The sequence below is a fragment of the Lactuca saligna genome, chromosome 3, assembly GCF_052625555.1.
Source record: "Lactuca saligna cultivar CGN05327 chromosome 3, ASM5262555v1, whole genome shotgun sequence".
NCBI classification, from domain to species: domain Eukaryota; kingdom Viridiplantae; phylum Streptophyta; class Magnoliopsida; order Asterales; family Asteraceae; genus Lactuca; species Lactuca saligna.
In genome coordinates this window covers 17,512,933-17,525,302 of record NC_136419.1, presented here as the reverse complement: position 1 = coordinate 17,525,302, position 12,370 = coordinate 17,512,933, and the positions used below count along the sequence as shown (strand labels likewise).

General features: G+C 28.0%; 1 long non-coding RNA gene across 1 annotated transcript; it reads left to right on the top strand.

Annotated features, from left to right (window-relative positions):
* Positions 1-10,166: 10,166 nt before the first annotated feature.
* On the top strand, positions 10,167-12,035 carry LOC145034606 (uncharacterized). The gene is made up of 2 exons (XR_013678131.1): positions 10,167-10,341; positions 10,777-12,035. It is a non-coding gene; the product is annotated as an uncharacterized LOC145034606 (long non-coding RNA).
* The last annotated feature ends 335 nt before the right edge of the window (positions 12,036-12,370 follow it).

The following is a 12,370-nucleotide window of genomic DNA, read 5'->3' as shown; positions in this document are numbered from 1 at the left end:
ACATACCTAAGGCGGTCCGGATAAACTGAAGGCCCTGCAAAGTGGTTCAGTCAAGCTAAAGGCCCGACGAGCGGTCCGGATAGGCTGTAAGCCCTGCGAGGCGGTCCAAACGTGTCGAAGGTTCGTAGAGTGGTCTAGATAGACTAAAGGCATGCGAGGCGGTCCAGTCAGACTGAAGGCTCATTATGCATGCTGTTTGCTTATATGTTATTGATATTTTTATGACGTTAGTATTTCGAGGGTAACTCACTAAGCCTTCGACTTTACATTTATCGATTATTGTTTCAGGTACTTATGATGATCGCGGGAAGGCAGATGTGTGATCGTACAGCTCCTTATATTTCATGATTTATGATATGATTATGGGATACTCTTATATTATACTATTTTGAAAACAAGTTTTGTAATAATCACTAGTTTTGAAATGTTTTAAAAAGTTTAAATTTGGTATAATTTTTATGGGATATTACAAAACCAATGTCATTTTCTCTTTAAAAGACACGTCAAAGGACTCGTGTTTAAAAATTGCAGAGAACTTATCTCTAATATCCTTCATAGTAACTTTAATAGTTTCCTTTGTTGTAAGATATACAATATCATTTTGAATAGAACTACATTTCATTTGTGAATTCTTTAACATCTTATTAAAAACTAAGTTATAATCTGTGGGCTCCACAGTTTACAAAGTAAAATAATTGAATAAAAACAATTGAAATAGTTAGAAACAAATATTAATTAAATATAAAATGATATTTTTTGATAAAATATTATTTAAAGACTAATGTATACACCGAATAAATTTATTACTCTTAAATATATTGGTGATATTTTGTTTCATATGTAAATTCTTTTCAGTTATGCGATTATTGAGATTTTTATTTTTTATTTTTATTTTGTAAATTTTAATTGGTTATATTTAATGTATAAACTATTTGTTATAAGCCAAAAAGAAAATTATGTAGCAAATTTATAAGTCAACACAATATATATATATATATATATATATATATATATATATATATATATATATATATATATATATATATATATATATATATATATATATATATATATATATATATATATAATCATACTTTTTTGTAAAGTAGTTTATCTCTTAGTTACCAAAGGATATAATTTTTGAAGAAGTTGAAAATTTAAAAATAAATCCAAAACTAATTAGTAGATGGTTTCAAACATTAAAAAAAGGAACTTCCTTACTTAAGAAATTGATTCATTCACATAAATATAAATTATATGTTTATTTACTTGTATAATAGTGCAACTGTGTTGCGTTGTACTGTGCATGAATCAATATTCAAAAGTCTAAAAACCTCATGGTAATTCCACTAAACAACCTTTAATGCCAAATATCTAAATCAATGATGTGTTTTTATGGGTTCTACTTTGCACACACCAATCTACAATATCAATCTATATTATTAGGTTTACTTTTTTTCCACCCTAATACTTTGTCTTTTTTATTAGGGGTTGGCTAAAAAGACATCCTATTTTACCATTTAAACAACCCTAATTAATGTTTGAAATATTTTTATTGGTTGAAATTGCATTGTTTTCCGAAAAAGATGATTACAAGAAGTTGATTATAGGTTGACTTTTTATAAAAATGATTATAGGGTGTCTAAGGAGTGTCTTATTAGCAGCACCCTTTTTATTATCTAGCCTAATCATTTGATTTAATTTTTATCATTACTATATTATAACATAATTATTACATTAGCTTTTTATTTAATTATTATTTTATTATTTTACTAACTTCATTATAACCAAAAAAAATTAATTATTTTACTAATAAACATATATATTTTTTTATTTTTTCAAACCTATAACATAAAATATGTTAAACAAAACGTTTGTATATATTTTTTGTATGTAAATTATTAAAATTATTTTTGTATAACGTTTTAAAATTACAAATATAGAAAATAATTTTTTAATACTAAACTAAAACACTAATTTAAATAAATTTAATAAATAACAAATAAATAAAAAAAACTATTTTCGTTTAAATAAAAAGCCTCTCTCTCTTCTTTTATTTTCCACATGGTGGTCGGAAAAACGTTGCTGGAGTTGGTCACGACAGTGGTTAGTGGCAATGTTAAGTCGCCGACAGTAAATGATGATAGTGATCGTCGAAGGTTGCAGCTCCCAATAAAATTTAGTTAAAACTAAAAATTATAAATGTAGTTATCTTCAATCACTCATTTTTTTTAAATATTACGATAAAATTCGTACAAATATTATATTTTATTCACTTCATATAATGGTATGTTAGTCGAAAGAATAAAAACCGACGTAATTTAAAATTTACGATTTTTTTTACATTATAATTCAAGACTTTAATTATAAATTGTATTAGAGTTAAAATATATTATAAAGTATAACATATTTAATATTTATATAAAATATAATTATAAAGGTTGGACGTTACAAATAAAAATAGTGGGTTAAAAAGTTGGGTATTAAAAAAACGGCGACAAAATTGCAAAAATGATCCATGTGGTATGTATTTTTTGGGGTTTCAGTCTAAACCTCGATTTTTTTTTTGGATTCATGGTCCTTTTAACCTAGTTTGTTCGTAAAATTGGTCCCCTGACTTAACTTCCGTTAAGTTGTTACTGTTAACTCACTCATGTGCCTCCCACATGGGGGTATATTTATCTTTACACTTATAAGGGACCATTTTTGCACAAAAAAATATACCTATTTATTTGTTTTAATAATTAAAAAATAAAAGAGGTCTCTCTCTCTCTCTCTATCTCTCTCTCTCTCTCCAGCCACCACCACCGTGTTTCTCACGAAATCACAAATTCACATAATAACAAAAAGGGGTTTAAGGCAAATATGGATCGTAACAACTAGAAACTCTCATTGACATTTTAACAAACACTTTGTGGGCATATTTCACTGAACTAAAAATTAATAATCATAATCACTTTTCCTGTGTGCCTTTCTTTTCATCTGTACAAATTCAAATTGCAACCCTTCTTCCTTATCTTCTCGAACTGCATATTGAAAAGGAATACGCTGATGTTCTGATGATGGACAACAAGACAATGTAGGAGAAGAGAGAATGATTTCTATAGAGATGGTAGTCTTAACTCTCCACAAAGAAGAGATGTATGCCCTGGTTCCTGATTTAAAAATGTTTATGAGATAGATACAACCATACATGCAGCCGGTGGTCAAATTAAGAGGTGGAGGAGAAGATAGACTGATGGGTCTATTAGTTTCGGTGAATCGACCTTAAATCTCGACACATATATATCAAAATAAGAGTGGTGGTCATCGTTACCTGTTGTATTATCAAAGTGGTGGTCAATGGGTGTCAAGAGGTGGTGTGAGGAAGTGCTACACAGATGGGGATTGTAGCAGTAATAGCAGAGCTGCGGTGGTGACTTTGTTGCCTCGCCTTTCTTTTCGTCCGACGGTGATCAGTGAAAGGAGACAACAAGTGGTGGTGATCGGAGTCCTCACGATGGCAGCGGGTGGCGGCGGCGTGCAATGACAGTTCCACTTCCTTACTCATTTGTCTTTTTCCGACGTGAACTCAAAAGGAAGGGCAATGAACGATGATAGGTAGTTGGAGGGAGCTAGATTGATAGAGTCACGCAAGCAGTAACAACAACACATGTGATGGTGTTTGGCTAGCTCCGAACGAAGAGTGAGGAACATGGTGGTGGTGGCTGCTGATATAAGAACGAGAGAGAGAGAGAGAGAGCTTTTTTATTTTTTAATTATTAAAATAAATAAATAGGTATTATTATTTTAAATGGGATATATTTTTTGTGCAAAAATGATCCCTTATAAGTGAAAAGATAAATATACCCTCTTGTGGGAGGCACATGAGGGAGTTAACAGCAACAACTTAACGGAAGTTAAGTCGGGGTACCAATTTTACGAACAAACTAGATTAAAAGAACTATGAATCCAAAAAAGTCAAGGTTTGGACTAAAACTCCAAAAAAATACATATCACAGGGACTATTTTTGCAATTTTATCAAAAAGGCAGATGCATCGGTTTTATGATACTAAAAAAAGATGCCTAAATTATGAAAAAAAAAAAAAAAACCGAGGTTTCAAGCACTCCCAATCAAATTTAGTTCATGGTCTAGATTATTGTGTAATGATGGTGTAATTAAAAAAAAAAAAAAAAAAAAAAAAAAAAAAACCTATAATCTAGAGTAAGCTAGGTTAGATTGGTATGTGAGATAAGTTGGTATGTATAAAAAAATCCCTATTAAAATTTCCCATAATAATAAAAGGAAAATTATTTCCTTAACGTAACTTCTAGAAACAAAACATATAAATTTAATTCCATTGAACAATCTTTAATAAATAAAGTAAGCTTATGTCATTCTAAAATTCTTTTGTGTCGTCTCTAGTTATCAATCCTCATTGCTGCTTTCCGATCTCATATCCCCAAAATAACAATAATCATTTAACATGTGTTGGTACAAGACAATGGGCCGGAAGATTTGTTTCAATTAGAAGGAAAGTTTAAGGATGCTAAGCTAAAGCTCTGATTATTCTACCAACTTAACTATCATATCCTCCTTAATAAATAAATAGTTTTTTTGTCATATGTTAATTTTTTATGAGTTTTGATACTTATCATTTTGTGGTATTTTTGAAATAAATATTATCCACTTATCAATTTTTAATTTGTTTCAATTTTTAAAATTAAAACCATATACTTATATATGTAAAGTATTAAATCTCATATATATGATATTAAATTACAATACATACGTTTCTTCCTTTGTTATTTTAAAATTGTACATTAAAAAACATTTTATGTTTACATTTTAATCTTTAATATTTTTTTAAATCAATATGTGTATTACACGGGTCTAACACCTAGTTTATATATAATATAATATTAGTAATGACACTTGGAAGAATAAAAACTTGAACATAAACCTAAATCAGGACAAACTCTCTACGCAAAGATGCATTCATTCATTTGGCTAACTACAACAGTTATGAAATATAGAGCTACATGCAATAAAAATAGTAACGTATTTTTATTAATGTCTACATAATGGCATCCTCAGTTACACCATTCAACTATAAAATGTCAAAGAAAGGAAAGTACAATTGCTACTTCTTTGCTATAATGGAAAAAATGAATGAATGATTCTATAATTAATGAATTAAGAAAAGTAGATAACTATTTCTTGCTCCGGCAACGTTGAAGAAGTAGAGTGTGTTTGTGTGTGTGTGATATTCTAATAATAGAATTAATTGAAACTGTTGCAGAAAATTAAACTTCCAAATTCTCTTCGAACCCCAAATCAAGATACAAAACTCTAGGATTCGAGTGAAATGAGAAATAAATAGATACTTAAAAGAAATATCAAATAGGAATGAATAGCAATGTGCTTAAAAATTATTCAATATGATAGCATTGTGTTCACCAAAATATGTGCCTATGTTAAGAGCTCGATTAGATGAAATATGGTCCGGAACAAATAAAAGCCACAAGCCAAATACACAACCACTTACAAAACTTTAGCAATTTACTTCTCACTCATTATAGTAACATACTTACATTTTTTACCAATCACACAAACACGATACCACACTATTGGACACACACAAAGCCACAAACATAGGGTCGTTCCAAACCAATAATAGTCCTAGGGTTTTCCCATCAAATATCAAATTATCAAAATTCATATACAAAAGAAAAAAAAAAAAAAAAAAAAAAAAAACCTTACAATTCATGATCATTAATGTTCGTAAGAGAAAAAAACAGACTTTGTTCCTGACTTGGTATTTTTCTTTTTAATGCTTAATGATGTCCAACAAGTTTGATATAAAGAACAATTTATCTTAATTCGTTTTACAAATTTTTGAAAAAGCAAAGTGAGAATTCATGAATAATATTAGACAAAAAGAATAAAATATAATATCATTTTTAAAAGTTTCAAACAATTGTTATATTTAATGTTTAAAACAAATTTCTAAAGTACAAATCTGACAAAGCCATAAAAAATCTATTAATTTGCTAAACATATAATGATTTCTTTATATTTTGATGCATTAAAGACTAAAGTTTTTATTTGAAGAAGATGAATAAAGGTACCTTATCCAACAAAGATATTACGATAGATTAACTTACTATGAAAAACATGAATTAGATTAATGATATTCACTTGGGCATTACATCAAATACCTAATGGGCATATTACCGATAAAGGCAATTTTAGTTATGAAGTAATTTACCCGTTGGTGTAAAATAAAAGGTAATTGTAATATAATGTCTGATATTGAAAACTCAACTTCAAATACAATTTCAAGAATAAATATGAGTTAACAAAAGAAACAAATGGATTTATGAGCGTTTTAACATCAAAAGGCCTAAAATTGTAGCAAACATGGTATTCACGACACTTAACCTCAAAAGACATGCTCCAAATCTTGGTTTTTGCTATCGACAACTTGCAGCGTGACTATTATGTCACGAAACAGTAAATTCCAACATCCAAAAGATCCTATATAAAAGGTAATTATATAGAATAACTCAAAATTTCATGACAAATGAATCATTCTAAAAATTTGACCTCAAAACAAACATTTTGCTCATATTACTCCAACATAAAGAATCAACTACCATAATTATACAAATCATTTTGGCTAGAGCACAAAACAACATGGCACAAATACAAAATTTTATGTATAGTTATTCATACGAATCAATATGAACCCTCAAATGGAAAGAAAATCGAACTCTAAAACGAAACATTCCACAAAATCTCATATAAAATATGCTAAAAGAAATTAAGAAACATAACCAAGAAACATAAACCTCTACAGTAGAAGAAGTGGATCAAACATCTATAGTCTGAAAAAAAAAACTGTATACTTTTTTTAACATCTGCATACTACTAAAATAAACTAAAATCTAAATAAACTGTTTTTTTTTTAACTTCAAAGGCGTTTTTTTAAATATTTATATGACTTTGTTATAAATAATAAACAAATCTAAATCAACTTTTATGTATTATTGTATAAAAAGTGAAAATAAAAGGATACGCATTATGTATATATATTTGATAAAAAAACAACAATTTTGATCGTAAAATTATAGTTAAACATTGTAATTAAAAATTAAAGAATTTGATACATAAATGGATGGAAATAAATTTTGATTTTTTCAATTAAATCAATTAAAAACGTATCATAAATATTCTCAAGAAACTGACGATAATGTATTAAATAATATTTTAAAATTTTTGGCACAAAAAATATAAGAATATATTATGATTTTTTTCATATTTATAAACAATTTCAACGGGCATTATTGTAATAAATATTTATTTATAGATTTTTCAAAAATATCATATTTGTGTGGTTAAACATTTTTCTTTTAAAGTACTGAAACTTTTTTTTTTCTTTCAAATTGTTTATCATGAATAAAATTGGAATAAATATAAATTAAAAAAACTAAAAAAATGAAGATATATGTGTTTTTTTAGGCTAGAATATGTTAGAAGACTCTGATCCACATCTGCGCCAAGGAGAGGACAAGTAGACATTTTTTGGTCTGCAATCTTCAAAAAAACAAATAATCTGCAAAGACTAATGTTTGCACGTGGTCTGCACAATGCAGACAAAAGAGACCAAGAAGATATGCAGACAAAAAACAAACAACACCTTACTCATATTTTATCAACTCCGCCGCTATGGTGACTGTTAAAGTCTGATACCAATCGGAGGGCTAAGAAGGTGGGTTACGGTTCCGATTCTCTTAGTGAACACAATTCTCAAGAAGTTTTAGAAGACTTCATATATATCTCTTATTTTTCTTTCTTTTTCAAAATCGTCATTGCACTACAATCAAACCCTAACATCATCAACTTATAGTCTGCATTCCTTGCCTTTTAGGAAAGCAATCGAACGATAGAACCGGAACGAGCGACATGAACACATATAACATACATATACAGTTACATACACACACATATACCTACATAAACATTAATAAAACATTTAGAATAACTCAAAAAATTATATCATAACTAATAAATAAGCAAGATGTTGAAAACACAAAATAATTACTAACATGATAATCGAATTTAAACGAATAGGTAATACCAACATTCAAATTGGATGATCTATTTATTATGATTCGTGAAGTTATTTTTCTCTAACGAAGATTATGCAAGAAGGTTTGTATTAAAAAATGAGTATGATTTCAAATTTAATTTTTGATAATAATAGTTTCTAAATTTATTGACTATGATATAAATACTTTTCGAAAATCTTTGAATATAATATGAAATTTTGAAATACAAAAATTAAATATTAGGTAATTTTATAGGATATATTATATTCAAGAGCTCGAAGGAAATGTCATGTGACAAACAATAAATAAATATACGTAATAGAATGACATGTGATATCTTAAAAAAAAATCATTAATATAGAAAGATAACACCTAATCTTTTATTATTTCGATTCATGTAACATCGAACAAATTCAAAAAAGTTACTTTTTTTTAACTAAGTAATCACTAAAAAATTACTTTTTTTTTAACTTGCTTATTAAAAAAAATATTCGTTATGTATTGTTTTCAACACGTTTTGGATTGTTATATTACGTTGACTTCTAACATAATGAAAATCTAGACTTTATAATTTATTCCAAGTCTAAAATCCAACTCTTACAAAATGATTTGAACCATAATGGGTTTTTATTTCGGGGTTGAATCTACTTTAATAAATGAATGTTTTTTTACTATTTGTTATACTCTCATTTAATTTGTCAAATGTTATTGTGTGGTTATTTTGAATTAATTTTTATTACACATGTCATTTATGATTTTTTTATTTTATTAAATTTAATATAGTATTTAAATTCAATAATAAATGCATATTAATTTCCTTAATGAATTTTCTTTTTAATTTCAAAATTACTAAATTAAAATTCATTAATTTTATTTATTTATTTATCTGAAATTTACATAAAAAAATACTTTAATTTTTATAATTCAATATTTTTTTCATTTTTCTTATAAATTCAAACTTCTCAAATGTTTAGAATTTTATATTTAATTTTTTTAAACAAACTCATATAAAACATAGATCTCATATTTAGTATACAACAACTTTGGAATTAATTTCACGAACTGTATCTTTGATCCCTCTTAATTGGAAAAATAACGAGTTTGAGTTTTGGTATTATCCTTTTTTCAAGTAGGGTATTTTCATTTCATCTAGTTGGTTTATATGGTAATTGTTCATTATTTGTTTAATCGTTATAAAGTTGTATTAAATTTGATTGATAATCATAAAATATGTAATATACATAATTTATTATTGTAATTAATATATATTTTTAATCATATTAATTTGAAACATTTAACATTTTAACTTCTCTTTTAATATATTAAACCATTTATTATTCTAATTTCAATTTCACACTTATTTTTTCAACATAATATATTTTATTTTTAAGTGGATATGGTGTTAAATTCAAAAAATAAACTATATATATATATATATATATATATATATATATATATATATATATATATATATATATATATATATATATATATATATATATATATATATGAAAATCCTCACTTTATAATTATTAATTCAAAACACCTATTTTTTTAATTTATATATGATGTTAAAATCAAAATATAAATCACAATATTAATTCAACATAAAAGAAAAATATCCAAAGTCTTTTTTCTTAAATTAGTTAAAAATTAAATATAAGGTTAATATTTTCAATTTAATGTGCGACATGTGCATGGTGACTATTATTTAACATCCTTAAATTGGGCTTATGAGTTTTTCATTCTTTTAGGAGAAATTAAAACTTTAGAAACGAAAAAAATTAGATAAATAATAAATAAATTATAGGATAAATTTGAATATTGTTTTTAAAATAGAAGTGTTGAGACTTTAAATAAATAAGAATTTAGATCTAATAAGTAGAAATGTAAGAAAAGGGACTAGTTTTGCGAAATAGAAAACTTGAGGACTGTGTTGACTTAGTCAATGACCAATTAGTTCAAAAGAAGTAATATTAGGTTAAAGTGTGAAAATAGAAGTTTCATAAGGGTATTGGTTATTTAGTGTCAAATGTGAAATTAGAAAGTTAGAAGGATGACATGTGCAAAGAAGTATAAGTTGTGAGCTAATTATGTGGTCTCCCCTATATTTGAGAGGGAAACACGTTTTGGAATGGGGAGAAAGCCTCAAATTGCGGTTTTGGAAGCATTCATGAAGATTGGAGTTTGCAATTGAAGATGAAGAGCTAACATTCAAAGTAGAGCATCTCTATTAGTGATTTGAGGTATAACCTTCTTTATTCTCTCTATAAATTTAAACCTAGGGTTTAGGGTTAAGCTCCAAATCCAATTATGATGATTAAATTGATGTTTAGTTGATTTATTCATGTATGATTTGATATTGGAACTCTCATTATTCGTCGTACCAATCCTAATTTGTTTTTGATGAAGTAACGATAGAGATTTTGAGCTTCAATCTCCATTAATTGTGGAATCCTCTAGCTATTGGTTCAAATGAGATCTAAATGTTGTAATATTCTTCTATTATGTTTACTTAGTTATTTGGATTTCTTGTATTCAAAGTATTAGTTTTATTATCTAATTAGGATTTCTATTGCTTTCCTTTTCTAGTCTAAACATTTGCTACATATAGCATCTTCTGTAATCAATTTTTGCATAATAAGAAATCAAGTTTATACTCAAAATTTATATGGTATTAGAGCAAAATGTGGGAATCAAATCCTAGTTTGCTTTAAACAATGGTTGGAGATGCCGGAGAAAGCTCGAAGAAAGAAAACGCCACCATCGACCTCACGTCGTCGTACTTACTCACTGCCGTTGATCATCCTGGATATAATTTTGTGGGTGAAAGCTTATTACGTGATGGAAACTACAACGACTAGCAAAGCGAGATAAAAAAAAACACATTGTTCGCCAATAATAAATTTGACTTTCTCGATGGTTCCATGCCTATGTCGACAGAAGATGCAACAGATCTCATGAATTGGAAACGCTGCAATGCCATGGTACATGGATTGATCATTAGTTCCATGGAGAAAGAAATCAAAATTAGTGTCAAATATGCAATAATGGTCCGTGATATATAGCTCGACCTTGAAGAAAGATTTGGAAAAGAAAATGTCCCTAGAGCTTACGAACTTCAACGTACTTTTACCACCATACGTCGAGAAGGGATGACAGTTTCAACATATTACACCAAACTTTGAAGCGTTTGGGATGAAATCCAAGCAATCAGCCAACTTCCCACATGTAAACGTAATGGTTGCACCTACGATATCTCCAAAGAAATCACAAAACTATGCGAAAAGGAACATATCTATGATTTCTTGATGGCTCTCAATGAAGAATATAATATCGTCAAAACCCAAATCTTGACTACCGAACCGTTACCCAGTCTTGGGATTGCGTTCCACCTTGTAAGCCAAGATGAAAAAAGGACTAATTGGTCTTTCAAGGCACACTTCAAATGAGGCAGCTACCTTTCAAACGACAAGAAGAAAAGAAAAAAGGCAGCCATCAAAATCCAATACTCAAGCCACCAAGCGAGATGATCGTGGTAGAAAAAATGACAAAAAATGGTGTAATCACTGTCAAAATCCTGTACACACCATTCAAGGATGTTTCGAATTGATAGGATACCCGAATTGGTTGAATATTAAATCAGCAAACACCAAGATTCAACCCGGAAATCAAAGACAAAATCACGTGCAGCCAATACCATTATAGTCGAAGAACCAAGAATCACGAAAGATGAATAAAATGAACTCATGCAGATGTTTCGAACCATGAAAGAACAAGCACATGCACCTAAAGACAGTAGGGAAGATAAGACTCGAACTCCCAATACAAATATGGTAGATATCTCTTAAAATTCATGGGGTGATAGACTCAAGGACTACTGCACATAAAAATTGGTTAAAAGAAATTAAAAACAATAAAAAAGCCATTACTGTAACCATTCTGAATGGCAAAACATTACCATAGAAGGAATTTGTGTTATTCAACTTTCGGATGGTTTCAAGTTAAAACACATCCTTAACATTCCCAAATTCAAATACAATTTAATGTCCGTTAGTCGACTTACACGTTATTTACAATGTTCACTAAATTTCCTTCTAGACACCTGTTTTATACAAAACTTGCATTGAAAAAACCTGACTCGGACAGGTAAGTAATGTGATGGCTTATATTACTTGGAGTTGTTCAAAAAGAATAAAGTAGCAATGGCGGTTTTAAGTAAGAAAGTTGCATGGAACAGAAGACTAGGACATGATTTAGAAGACGTTTTAAAAT